General features: G+C 41.1%; 1 protein-coding gene across 1 annotated transcript in view; it reads right to left on the minus strand.

Annotated features, from left to right (window-relative positions):
* SLC38A11 (solute carrier family 38 member 11) overlaps nt 1-1,157 on the minus strand; it is a 46,367-nt gene extending 45,210 nt beyond the window's left edge. The window contains exon 1 of the mRNA XM_006766495.2: nt 1,056-1,157. The gene's annotated coding sequence lies outside the window, so the exon portion shown is untranslated. The remainder of the gene's footprint in view (nt 1-1,055) is intronic.
* Between the last annotated feature and the right edge of the window lie 11,593 nt (nt 1,158-12,750).

Below are 12,750 nucleotides of genomic sequence, written 5' to 3' on the forward strand. Positions count from 1 at the left end.
GTGTGGATCAACCCAACCTTCAGGGAAAAGGGAACTTTTGTAATGCCCATTGTTACAATGGGAAAAAAATGGAAGACTTTTATGAAAGAAAATTACCAACTTATCATTTAAGATCTTTACTTTAAAAATTCAATAAACACTAGCAACATAATAAGAGTCTTAAATTTGGCCTTTTCGCTTAAAATTAAAAAGACAACAACAAAGCAACACTTACCTATTATACCAGATCCTATACTTTTGTAATGCCCATTGTTACAATGGGAAAAAAATGGAAGACTTTTATGAAAGAAAATTACCAACTTATCATTTAAGATCTTTACTTTAAAAATTCAATAAACACTAGCAACATAATAAGAGTCTTAAATTTGGCCTTTTCGCTTAAAATTAAAAAGACAACAACAAAGCAACACTTACCTATTATACCAGATCCTATAATAGAGTTGACAACATTAAAAACAGCAGCAGACTGACGGCAAGTTCTCCCTTTGTGCTCATGTTCAGAAACGAGGGTTTCTTTGTCAGCTAGATCTCTCTATTTGAACATATAAAATGGCCAATAATTATAAAATTAAACAAACATTTACCAGTTCAAAAGACAGAAACGTGTCAGACAAATATGCAATGTAGGAGACTAACGATATCAGTAATGATGATAACATCAATCATGATGAGAAAATAATGAAGATAATTATAAATAGTAATAATAATGGCTAATAGCTCAACAGAGCTTTGTAAATAAACTCCATCCTAAAATGTCCTGATTACAGCTTCACCAAGTTCAAGGACTGCTACATGGGACCCCATAAAGGATCTGTTAGGGAGCCAATGATGTGATTTTATGAAACTAAAGGGGTTACATTAAAAGGGCCTGCGAAGAAAAAAAAAAAAAGATAAAGAAAGAAAACCAAGAAGTCAAATCAAGACAAAACTTTTTCTCCTGGAGAACTTCCCGTGGCGCTAAGGCCGGACCCAATGCAGGTGAGCCGACCTCCGCTGCAGGCGAATGAATCTTGCGGGGACTTGGCTTCGGAACCGGCCCCGGCCTCCAGCGTTACCTGCGGCGGGATGATGGGCGGCTGCCCCTGGTAGCCCATGGCAGCAGCGGGTCCTTAGCAGGTGGAAGGTGAGCGGTCCTGGGTGCCCACTCTGGCCGCACCTGCCTCCTCCGAGACCTGTCGCACCCGGGGTCCGCGGCGGGAAACCTCCGCCAGGCCCGGGGTTCCTCTGGCCCCCCCCCCGCCCCTCCCGCCGCCGCCGGCTGCAGCCCGCAGCTCACTCGGCTGGCTCAGCCCCGGGTCATTTCCCTGAAGGACTTGTGCGGTTACATGCACCTTCCTCCTCCTGCAGAGAAGCCACCAGATGTTTCTGATCTGGGCAGCCCTCTTACCTCCCTCTCCCACCCCAGCTCCAGCTGCAAAGTATAGTTGGTTCTGCCCCCGGTGCCTGTCCAGCGTGTACAGTTACGATGGCCTCATTTTAGTCCACCCCCAAGTTAGCTGCTCCTTGGCTGGACTGATGCCCAGGTAAGCACGCAGTAGCACCCTCACCCTCAGTATCTTTTCCATTACCTCCTCCTCCCCATACCACTTCTATGGCAAATGTGATGGATGAAAACGCAGGCTTTTTAATTTAAGTGGAAAACAAACTTTCCTAGAGTTTTGGCGAACTCGATTACTGACCATGCTTTGGTTAAATATTTCCTGTGACTTTTCAGGAAAGGAGACTTGGAGAGGGGAAAGGAAGATGGATTGGTAGCATTCAAGGAGTGAACTTTAAAGGGGGTGGTTTGTAAGATGATGGGAAAAGGAAGACACCCGAGCTAGAAAAAAACCTTAAATGTCCATTTATTCACCCTTTTGTGTTATAGATGAGGAAAAGGCCCAGCAAATATTCAATCACACAGAGGATACATAGAGAGCAGTTTCAGGGACAGTAAGAGTGGTAATGTAATATGAGTACTTATCAAAGAATTAAGGAGGTTCTTGTTCCTAGACATTTATTTACAATTATGAAGCATTTTAAAAACATGGAAAATCTAAGAGAATTCTAAAACATCCTATACTCTCTACCATCAAATTAACAATCACTAACATCTCATCATATTTTTTCAAATTGCGAAAATAAACATTTAATGTCACAATTGAAACCCCACTTATTCTGCTTCACTCCTAGAGGCATTCAATTCAGGAAATGGGTGCGTATCTTTTCTATCCATGCTTTATATTTTAATTCATTCATTTGTAGCCATAAGTGATACATAACATTGAGTTTGTTCAGCTTTTCACTTGTTTTGGTTGGAGTGGAGCATTCCAGCTCCTGGTCCCAGCTTTTTGTATACTGGACCAGAAATTGGAAGTTCATTATACATATTTCAACAATTTATCTTAATTTTTTTTTATAATTTCAAAAGTATTATTTGTTTAATATAATTTCAAAAGTACTATAGTGTTAATGACAAAACATGAAGAAGAAAGATTTGGATACATAGAATCACTGGCAATTCACCCATGCAGAGGTAAACATAGTTAATGTTTTAGAACCCTATAGTTTACTCAGATATTACAGTGTTTGAGTTAGAGAATAAATGCATATTACATGCACATAAAGCAGTTTTATTAAGTCTTTCTTTGCCCCAGGTAAAGGCCATGGGAGCCAGCCTTTCAGGAATGTAGAAAACCTTAATCTGAACTTTTTATCAGATGGTATAATTATGTAGGTAGCATATTATGCTCACGTAGGATTATCACTTTTCTTCATTATTTGGTTACAGTGAAGGCTATGTGACTTCTAAGGGCATCTAGCTCTCTTAGAAGTAACCAGACAAAGATCTCTCCTGGCAGAAGTCTAAATTTATAAAGCTCTTCCTGATGGCTAACCTGACTCCTTCCTGACATTGTTAAGATTCAAATTTGCATAAGAATAGAGATAAAAACTTTCAACCCACATCCTTAGGGAAGTTACATTTTCCTCAGCCTTGGAAAGGAGTCTGAAGAGCCGTATAATTTTGTCCTTTTGTAAAAATGGTTGCTTGATGTTCTCTGTAATATTAGGTCATTGGCTTAGCTGCTGGAACAATTAGAGCCTTAGTATTAGTATGTAGTGTCTCAAATAAGATCTCTCTCTCTCTTTCTCTCTCTCCCCCTCCCCCCCACCCCTTTCCAGAGGTAGGGCCCCCGAATCTGCCAAGGGCCATTTGGATATGTACAACATCGTTCACGAGCTATACAAAATTATCAACTTAAAAATTAGCCTGCTATATTTGGTCAAATATTTAATTGACTCACCCCTAATGCCTTGGCCGGGCCAGACATTCTCCACACCCTGGACTAAATAATCAAAATATACTCTTTTGGGGGAGGGGGGCATTGATTATCTTACAAAATCATTCTTGTAACTATTTTCTATGATCTATATGTTACTCATTATCAAGGGATGTCTTATTCTTGTGGTACCATGTTATTATTATTTTGTAGTTTAGGTATTTTTGTTGTTTTCTAAATGTGATTATTAGAATTGTGTAAAGCCATTATTATGCCGTTTTTGGTTAGAAGTCGGGGGGAGTGGGGCCCTGAGGAATGAGTTTAAATTGTGTGACTGTAAACATTGGTTTGTCCAAGACAGTCCTGGTTTAGGCTTCTTGTCCCAGTGTAATTATGAATAGCATCTTTTTTTATTCTCAAAAGTGTCCCAGTTTGAATGACAGGTTACAATATTATACAACAAAGGCACATTGGGGATAAGAGTATAATGTAGAGGGAGTTTTGGCAACTGTCTGCTATTGGCTCTAACTGTTCTCCTTTCCTCTGGCTTTATAGAGCCTCTCAGTTTTATCTAACCCACAGCCGCCTGAAAGGAGGAATAAAATTCACATCTTCACTTGCCACTGATTGTGGTTAAGTTCTGACCAAGAGGATGTGGGTAGAATGTAGATCATTAAGGAAAAGGTTAATACCTTTACCTCCTTTTTGCTCCTTCCTACTAGCTGGAATGCAGAGACATGAAGGCTGAAGCTGAAGCTTTATCCTGGACCAAGCACCTGTTGGAAACTTCAGTTTGAAAATGACAGAGTAACAAGATAGAAGGTGCCTGGGCCCTGGTGGATATGCTAGATCTGGATTGTTCAGGTAATATGAGAAGGAAATAATCTTTCATCTAGTTTAAACTACGCTGTTTGGGATTTTCTGTCATTTACAGACAACTATAATGCTTAATAACACCTCCTATGGGTACCAAGACTGTGATTCTAATGGTCAAAAGGATTCATGCAATCCAGATATTTTTAAATAATAGCACCTAAAGTTCTTTAACTGAGCTCCTTGTGGGAACAATAAAAATGTTTGTTGCACTTAATTAAACTCTGTATTAAAAACATACACAGTTTACTAGTAAATGAATATATAATCAACTATAAGTCAATTGATTTTGATATTCTTCGTTTTTCCTCATTAATGAACTGGTAAAAACCTTGGCTAATATGGCCAGGGGGATGTTCTCTCTGTTGATATGGTGTGGGTTCCCTTTTGTGTGTGCTATGTTGGTCATACTCTTAGATCGTTTGGTCAGCACTGGTTGTGCATGTCTTGCTTCAGGGTCTGCATTGCTTATCACGGAGAATTATTACTAGACTTGGATCACTAACCTGAGGACTGACCCAGAAACACTGGAGCTATGACTCTGCCTTGACTGCACTCTCAGCACCTTCTGCACTACTGCCTGTATTTCTGCACAAGTGATAGAGAGTGCATTTAAAGTCTCTCTGCAAAGGTTTCTATTGGGGATCGAACTCCAATTTGACCTACATCTGTACAGCTCACAGTATTTACTTTGTAATCTCAGAGCCATTCCCCAAGCTCCAGAAGATGGAGGTGAGCAGCTATTATGCATTAGCCACTCCACACCTACTACAATATGAAGAGCATAATGTAAAACAATAGGTGAGCAAGCTGTGATTGGTCCTCAAATGGTACCAGTTTTTATCACTCAATAAATAAGCCCAAGCACCTGGAAAGTGACAATGTTGAAGAAATGAAATTGGGTGCTACCTGCCCTTTCATACCTTTTATGTAACCTTCATTTATCTTATGAAGGTTACACTAGGATAAATAAAAGCTGATTTACTTAGTTTGATCTTTTTTCTTTTGTTTTAATAAACTTCCATTTGCAATATTTCAATCCTGTATCAGTTGAACTAAACTAGGAGAAATGAAATTCTGTGCCCTCAGTTGATCTGGTAGGAAGATCAGAGTCTCTCCCAGATAGTGCTCTAGACACTATATCATCTTAAGGACTTGCAGAACTGGAGCAGAGAGTGAGGTGGGACCCTGGCAGCGGAAGTGTGAATGACACCTGTGGGTGTGTACTAGTACTCTCTCCTAGCTGGAATGCTGCCTTCTCATGCATAATGTGTGACAGAAATACTCTTCATCACAAGGACTAGCAAGTGGATAGAGCATCAGTCTGCAGGCTGAAGGGTCAAGGGCACGTACCTTGGTTGGAGGCTCGATCCCAGGCCCTGGTAGGGGTGTGTGCAGGAGGCAACTAATTGATGTGTCTCTCTCACATCTATGGTTTCTTGTCTTCCTTTCAACTCTCTCTAAAAATCAATGGAAAAATATCCAGGGGTGAGGATTGACAACAAAAACAACAATAACAACAAAAAACAATGGCAAGTGGGTTTAAGATCAGGAAGTGGGATTAAAGGGACCAAAATAACTTTGTGACTAGAGCCTGGATTGCCAATAGTATAGAACTATGGGGCTGGCAAACTTCTTCTAAACCTCCTAATCTGACTGTGTCACTTTCTTTCTGGTTTCAGGTACTTTTGTTTATTCCTAAAATATAATACCCAGTCGTTTACTTAGTGCTCTATGTAATTGTGGAATGTCTGTGAGAATGGGATGGATCACATCTATATTGTTCTTGTTGATGATGATGATGTTATTTCTTCACTGAACCCAGTATAGTTACTGCTGCTCATTAAAAATGTACCATGTAGAAGAAACAATCTCAAGAGAAATCAATTAGTAAAAAGTCTCGTTAAGAGAGAATGAGTTTAATGTGGCCAGAAATCAGGGCCATCAGGAGAACATTTCAATAATGAGATCATGACGCTCATTTGCCTCTAGGGCATCTGAGAAACTGAGAAAGGCCTGGATCATCTCTATCTATTCATACAACCAGAATATTGAATAAATAAGGAAAATATAGGAAAAGATGACACACAGTTGTGACAGAGTTTTAAATGTTTTTATTTAGCAAATCAATGCTCTGCTGTTAACTCCAAAATACGATGTAATATCACTGTTATTCATCTATATATGTAAAAGCCTAAATGACCTAATGACTGAACGGTCAGTTGACTGGTCGCTATGATGCACACTGACCACAGGGGGCAGACAATCCACTCAGGAGCTGCCCCTGGTGGTCAGTGCACTCCCACAGCAGGAGCACTGCTCAGCTGACCTATGGGCACCAGACACGGGGCTCACAGCTGGCAAGCGCCGCTATGGTGGTGCGAGCCTCTCCCAGATCGGGACTGAGTCAGCAGCATGAGCCTGCTGCAAGCACAGTGTGGGCCCAGGATGAGCAGGAGTGGCAGGCAGAAGCAGCAGGTGGCGTTGGACTACCGGTTTCAGCCCAATCCCCACAGACCATGCCAAGGGACCCCACTGGTGCACAAATCCGTGCACCAGGCCTCTAGTATGATAATAATAGGATATATTAAAATATATTTATTTATAAATGCATAACAGTGTGATGGTGTCTTAATGTTTAAAATTGATTATGGAAGACAAAGTTTAATCTCTTTAATGCATCTCTGAAACTATATGTATAACTTCATGTAGTATTAAGGTCTAAATTTGAGATTTATCAAGCACTGAAGACTCAAGTCAAATAAATGACCCTTTCAACCACCTGTGACAGACACTGTCTGTCTTACAAATGTTTAGTAGACATGCCCCAAATACTAGCAATTTAAGGTAACAATTATCCACTCATGTTTTAAGAGAATTATCTACTCGTTCTCTCTAAGGAAGGGGAAAATTTACTATGCTCCATTTCATAGTCCCACACTAGTCACATACCTGGAAGTGCATAGATTCTGACTAGAAGAGTAGAGTATGATCCACCAGGTATGCTCACATTTTTTGAACATTATTACTATGGGTAAAATTTTTGTGTATAGCACTCTATAGTTTCTGAAAATAAGACATATTAGCTCTGTAATTGGGAGCCAACCTTTATTAAAAGATGAATAGCTTGATTAGGTAATTAGTGTAAGTAAGGTACCAAATAGATATATTTGCTAGAACAATTCAAAGGATCAAGTTATCTTAAAAGGCTGGGTGGGTGGTCAGGGACATTTGATGGAAGACTGGAAACTGATAAAATTTAGCCTAGCAAAGTTGAAATTTAATTTGTAAACTTAACATCCTAACCTTGGATCTAAAAAACAAACTATATAGGTACAAGATGGGAACATATGGGTTATCTGAAACTCATTTCAAAATGAGTTAGTGCTTTTAATTAACAATAAGTTTTAAATGATTCAACAATGTCATTGAAAAAAACTCTACTGCAGTCTTAGGCAACAGGACTTGAAACATATGACACAGAACAAGGAAAGTAGTAGTCCAGGCCATCTGTCTTGGTTACACCACACATGCGTAGGTTATTTTCAGCTATGGAAGCCACAGTTTGGAAAATTTACAGATAAATTGGGCCATTTTCAGAAGAGAGGAATCGGAATGATGAAAGGCCTCCTGACTCTTTAAATAACTGAAGAATGTAAGACTCAGGGGATGAAGGGTTTACTCAATGTCAGAAATGGCTTCATAATCTAATTATCTGGAGATATACTGGGATAAATTGGGAGGTAAATTCCTACTGGAGATATTTAAACATAGGCATGACCACTGGGCAGGGATGTTGTATTAGAGTGTTCTTGGGGATGATGAAGGATAAGAAGTGGGCTAGGTGTATTTTGCTTGCAAGTAAGAGGAACTTACTTGAGCTCCTTAGAAATGAGGAGGGGTAGCTGTTAGAAGTATTTATATACTAGATCTAGGAGTAGAAAACTTGGCAGGGCTCCGGATAGCTCTAGATGTTTGCTCTCTCTGTCTGTCATGGTCAGCTTATCTTTATCTTAATTTTGGCTCCTCATTTCTCCTAGCTATTAAACTCTCCTAGGCAAAATCTAGGAAGTGAGTTTGACATGCTCAGCTAACTATAGTCGATGAAGGATAAGAAGTGGGCTAGGTGTATTTTGCTTGCAAGTAAGAGGAACTTACTTGAGCTCCTTAGAAATGAGGAGGGGTAGCTGTTAGAAGTATTTATATACTAAATCTAGGACTAGAAAACTTGGCAGGGCTCCGGATAGCTCTAGATGTTTGCTCTCTCTGTCTGTCATGGCCAGGCTCCTCATTTCTCCTAGCTATTAATCTCTCCTAGGCAAAATCTAGCAAGTGAGTTTGACATGCTCAGCTAACTATAGTCACCTCCCTCTGCTGAGCACAGCCTTTTGAACCACACATATCCTCTTGGGTGGCTGCCCGCCTAGGAATGAGCTCTCCTTGGGTTAGATTCCATTCCCTTAGCCAGTCAATGGCCACGCTGTAGGCCAGCTACTATGGTTTACCTGCCAAGCACTGGGGAATGGATTGGGGAAAACAGTTTGAAGTAAAGGTGGGCTTGAGCAGTGACCTGAACCATAACTAGTATAAATGAAACACTAAGTAATTTTAAGTTTCCTCTGGAATTGGTAACTCTTCAATCCCATGTTTCTAGGTAGGGTCTGAGTTGGACCTTGATCATTGAAAGTAAGATAAGGAGAGGTTATGGCAATTTCTAATATGGGGAATAAGGCAGACACATGTATTATTGGGCTAAGTGAAATAAGAAAGAGGAAAAGGTATTTGGAAATTGATAAAGGTAGATTCCAATTAATTGTATTATTAATTCTCAATATTTTTCAGTTTTTAATATTGCCTTGTATTATATACTTTCCTCCTGTTAACTGGAGAGGTATCATGGGTATAGTAGACAAAATAAAAGGTGCTTGATTTGCAAAGATATAAATGTGTTGTTGTTTTTTTTAAATATACAGTACTATTAGTGTTTCATGAAATTAAAAATAATATGTTGTAATAAGTGGCTTTATTCTTATTAGTGGCTGTTTTCTGAATATGGAAAGCCATGTGGGAAAATGAAATAAAAGCAAGAATGAAGCAAGGCATTTTTTTTTACTCCATCTTTTTTTAAAAAGCCATTTGTTTTTCATTTCAGTTCCTTTTGCTTTAATTTTTCCTTTCTCAGCTGTGTTCCTTTCTCCCAGCTCTTCCAACCTATTTGCTTAATATGAGACTCAATATCTAAGATGTTTTCTAGAAAAATGCCAATGTAATCAAAGTGGCCTCTTGCCAAATAGAAAGGACTCAGCCTGATTGTAAGAAGAAGTTTTAAAATAGTATGGGCAAGAATAATGAGAATTCATGCACTACATACTACTACCTTCTTCAACATGATGTCCAAAAGGGCCTCCCGGAGGGCTGGAGAAGGAACAGTGCAGGCAAGCAGCTGCATTCTCACGACCTTGCTTCCATGGTCTGACCCGAGGTGGTGGGAAGCGGAGGACAGCAAAGCCCTTATGTTGGCCTGGCCTTAAATGTCCCCACTACACAGGCAGAAAAAAAATGGTAACTAAATGTAAAACATACTGCTAGGAAAATGGAAATTATCTAAAGAGAAGGAACCATGGGCTTAGAGATTAGAAATGTAGAACAGTAGCAACAGCGAGAGTAAGTAAACTGTAAGAAGACTGTGTGTGCTTTAAAGTTTAATTTTAAAAACCAGAGAACTTTTTGGTGTGTAGTATGTCCTACTTAAAACCCTGTAAAATTTCCCCTTGGGGCAAAAATAAGAGTAATCTAATAAGTTTAATGCATATCTCACTCAAACACCGCCCCCCTACCCTCCCCCACCTCAAACTAAATGGGGGAGGGGAGTAGTGAAAATAAATCATGTACACAGCCTTCCCTTTAATTTTTTAAAATATATATTTATTGATTTTTTACAGAGAGAAAGGGAATGGGATAGAGGGTTAGAAACATCAATGGTAGAGAAACATCAATCAGCTGCCTCTTGCACACTCCCTACTGGTGATGTACCCGCAACCAAGGTACATGCCCTTGAGGGGAATCAAACCTGAGACCATTCAGTCCACAGGCCGATGCTCTATCCACTGAGCCAAATCAGTTAGGGCCCTTTTAATTTTAATAGCAAGTTCCTATCAGGGAGCTATAACTCTTCATTGATTCAGCTAGAGGGAAAACAATCACATTTTAAAATACATTTTTTTATTGTCCAGCTGGTATGGCTCAGTGGTTAAGAGTCCAGGAGGTCACAGTTTGATTCCCAGTCAGGATACATGCCTGGGTTGTGGACTGTATCCCCAGTAGAGGGCATGCAGGAGGCAGCTGGTCAATGATTCTCTCTCATCATTGATTTTTCTCTCTCTCCCTCTCCCTTCCTTTCTGAAATCAATAAAATATATCTTTAAAAATTCACTTTTATTTATTCTAATAAGAAAAAATATTTCCCTTTTAGAAATTCCTTTTGAAATAATTTTGTAAGTATCATACATACTTGTGTTATATAATTCTCCTTTGTTATCTATTCCCCAAATACTTATGGGAAAAGGCCGGATGAAAAGTAATGTTAAAAATGAAATGGAAAACACAACAAAATCTGTAATGGTTTCTGTGTTAGCTCAAATGATCTCCAGTCACTTTTCTGATAAGCTACTAACTGACATCTTTTTGTGTGTGATGTGTCCTCCAATAAGATTCAAGGAAGGCAACAGAACTCCTTCAGTGATTTCAGTGATGATAAAAATATTTACAGTCAGAGAGACACGGTCTTTAGTAGTTAAATGAATCATAACTATTTATATTAGTTTCATGTGTACAGCATACTGGTTAGAAAAATCATAGAGTTCGAAAAGTGATACCCCCAATTATTCCAGGACCCACTTGGCACCATGCATAGTTATTACAATATTAGAGGCTTGTTGCACGAAAAGATTCATGCAATAGGCTTTCCCTTCCCCTGGCTGCTGGCACCCTGGCACCTGGGACCCAGACCTTCACTCTGGCCACTGCCTTCCATCTTCCCTCTGGACACAGTCTTCACTGCTGCTGGAGCCTTCAGTCTTTGCTCCTCGCTCCAGCGGGAGTCTTCAGTCTCCGGCCAGAGCTGCTCCTGTAGTTCCTTCTGTCCCCCATCCTCCCCCTCATAGCTTGATCGCTGCTTCGCCTGCAGACCTCGCCAATGGGCTCCTGGGTTCCAGGGGGCCACCTTGCCTCTGGCACGGCTTTCTGATCAAGATCACGGCAAGGCGGCTCCTGGGTCCCGGGGGTGCCACCTTGCCTGCGGCCCATCTTTCCGATCTCGATCAGGTTCATAGGCTGCAGGCAAGGCAGCTCCTGGGTCCCGGGGGTGCTGCCTTGCTTTCCGGTCCTGATCACTAGCTGGGGGGCGGGCAAAGGCGGCCCATTTACAGTCAGAGAGACATGTCTTTAGTAGTTAAATGATTCATAATTATTTATATTAGTTTCAGGTGTACAGCATACTGGTTAGAAAAATCATAGACTTCGCAAAGTGATACCCCCAATAATTCCAGGACCCACTTGGCACCATGCATAGTTATTACAATACTAGAGGCTTGTTGCACGAAAAGATTCATGCAATAGGCTTTCCCTTCCCCTGGCTGCTGGCACCAGTTTTCCTCTGGCATCCAGGACCCAGACCTTCACTCTGGCTACCGCCTTCCATCTTCGCTCTGGACACAGTCTTCGCTGTGTCTGGAGCCTTCAGTCTTTGCTCCTCGCTCCGGCGGGAGTCTTCAGTCTCCAGCCCGAGCTGCTCCTGTAGTCTTCAGTCTCCATCCAGAGCTGCTCCTGTAGCTCCTTCCGTCCCCCTACCCTCCGCCTCATAGCTTGATCGCTGCTTCGCCTGCAGACCTCGCCAATGGGCTCCTGGGTTCCAGGGGGCCGCTTTGCCTCCGGCGCGGCTTTCTGATCAAAATCACGACTGCAGGCAAGGTGGCTCCTGGGTCCCGGGGTGCCTCCTTGTCTGCGGCCCGTCTTTCCGATCTCGATCAGGATCACAGGCTGCAGGCAAGGCAGTTCCTGGGTCCCGGGGGTGCCGTCTTGCTTTCTGATCCTGATCACCAGCTGGGGGGGCGGGCAAAGGCGGCCCCAGTTCTCCGATCCAGGGCCAGGGGGCAGGCTCCCCTGCCTCCTGGCTCTTGCTTGCCGCTTGGGTTTCCAATCACCGTCCTTCCCCTTTTGCCTCCCATCATTGTGCCTACGTATGCAAATTAACCACCATCTTTGTTGGCGGTTAACTGCCATCTTTGTTGGCAGTTAATTTGCATAGCACCCTAATTAGCCAATGTGAAGTGTAGTGAAGGTATGGTCAATTACCATGTTTGTCTATTATTAGATAGGATTTGTGATTTTCTCTGTGCAATCCCACCTGGAAGTTTTTTTCTGCACTCGTCATTATGCTACAGTAGATGCCTTTTTTTTTTCAAATTTCCTTGAGATTCTTTTTTCCTCAGAATTTTTCTCAAGTCACTTGTTATTTTCTTATTTCTCAGGCTATAAATAAAAGGATTAAGTAATGGAACTACTATTGTAAACAAAATAGCAGCTGGTATATTTTTGTCTCCTCCTTCTAGCACATTTG

This window comes from Myotis davidii, unplaced genomic scaffold, assembly GCF_000327345.1.
Source record: "Myotis davidii unplaced genomic scaffold, ASM32734v1 scaffold59, whole genome shotgun sequence".
NCBI lineage: Eukaryota > Metazoa > Chordata > Mammalia > Chiroptera > Vespertilionidae > Myotis > Myotis davidii.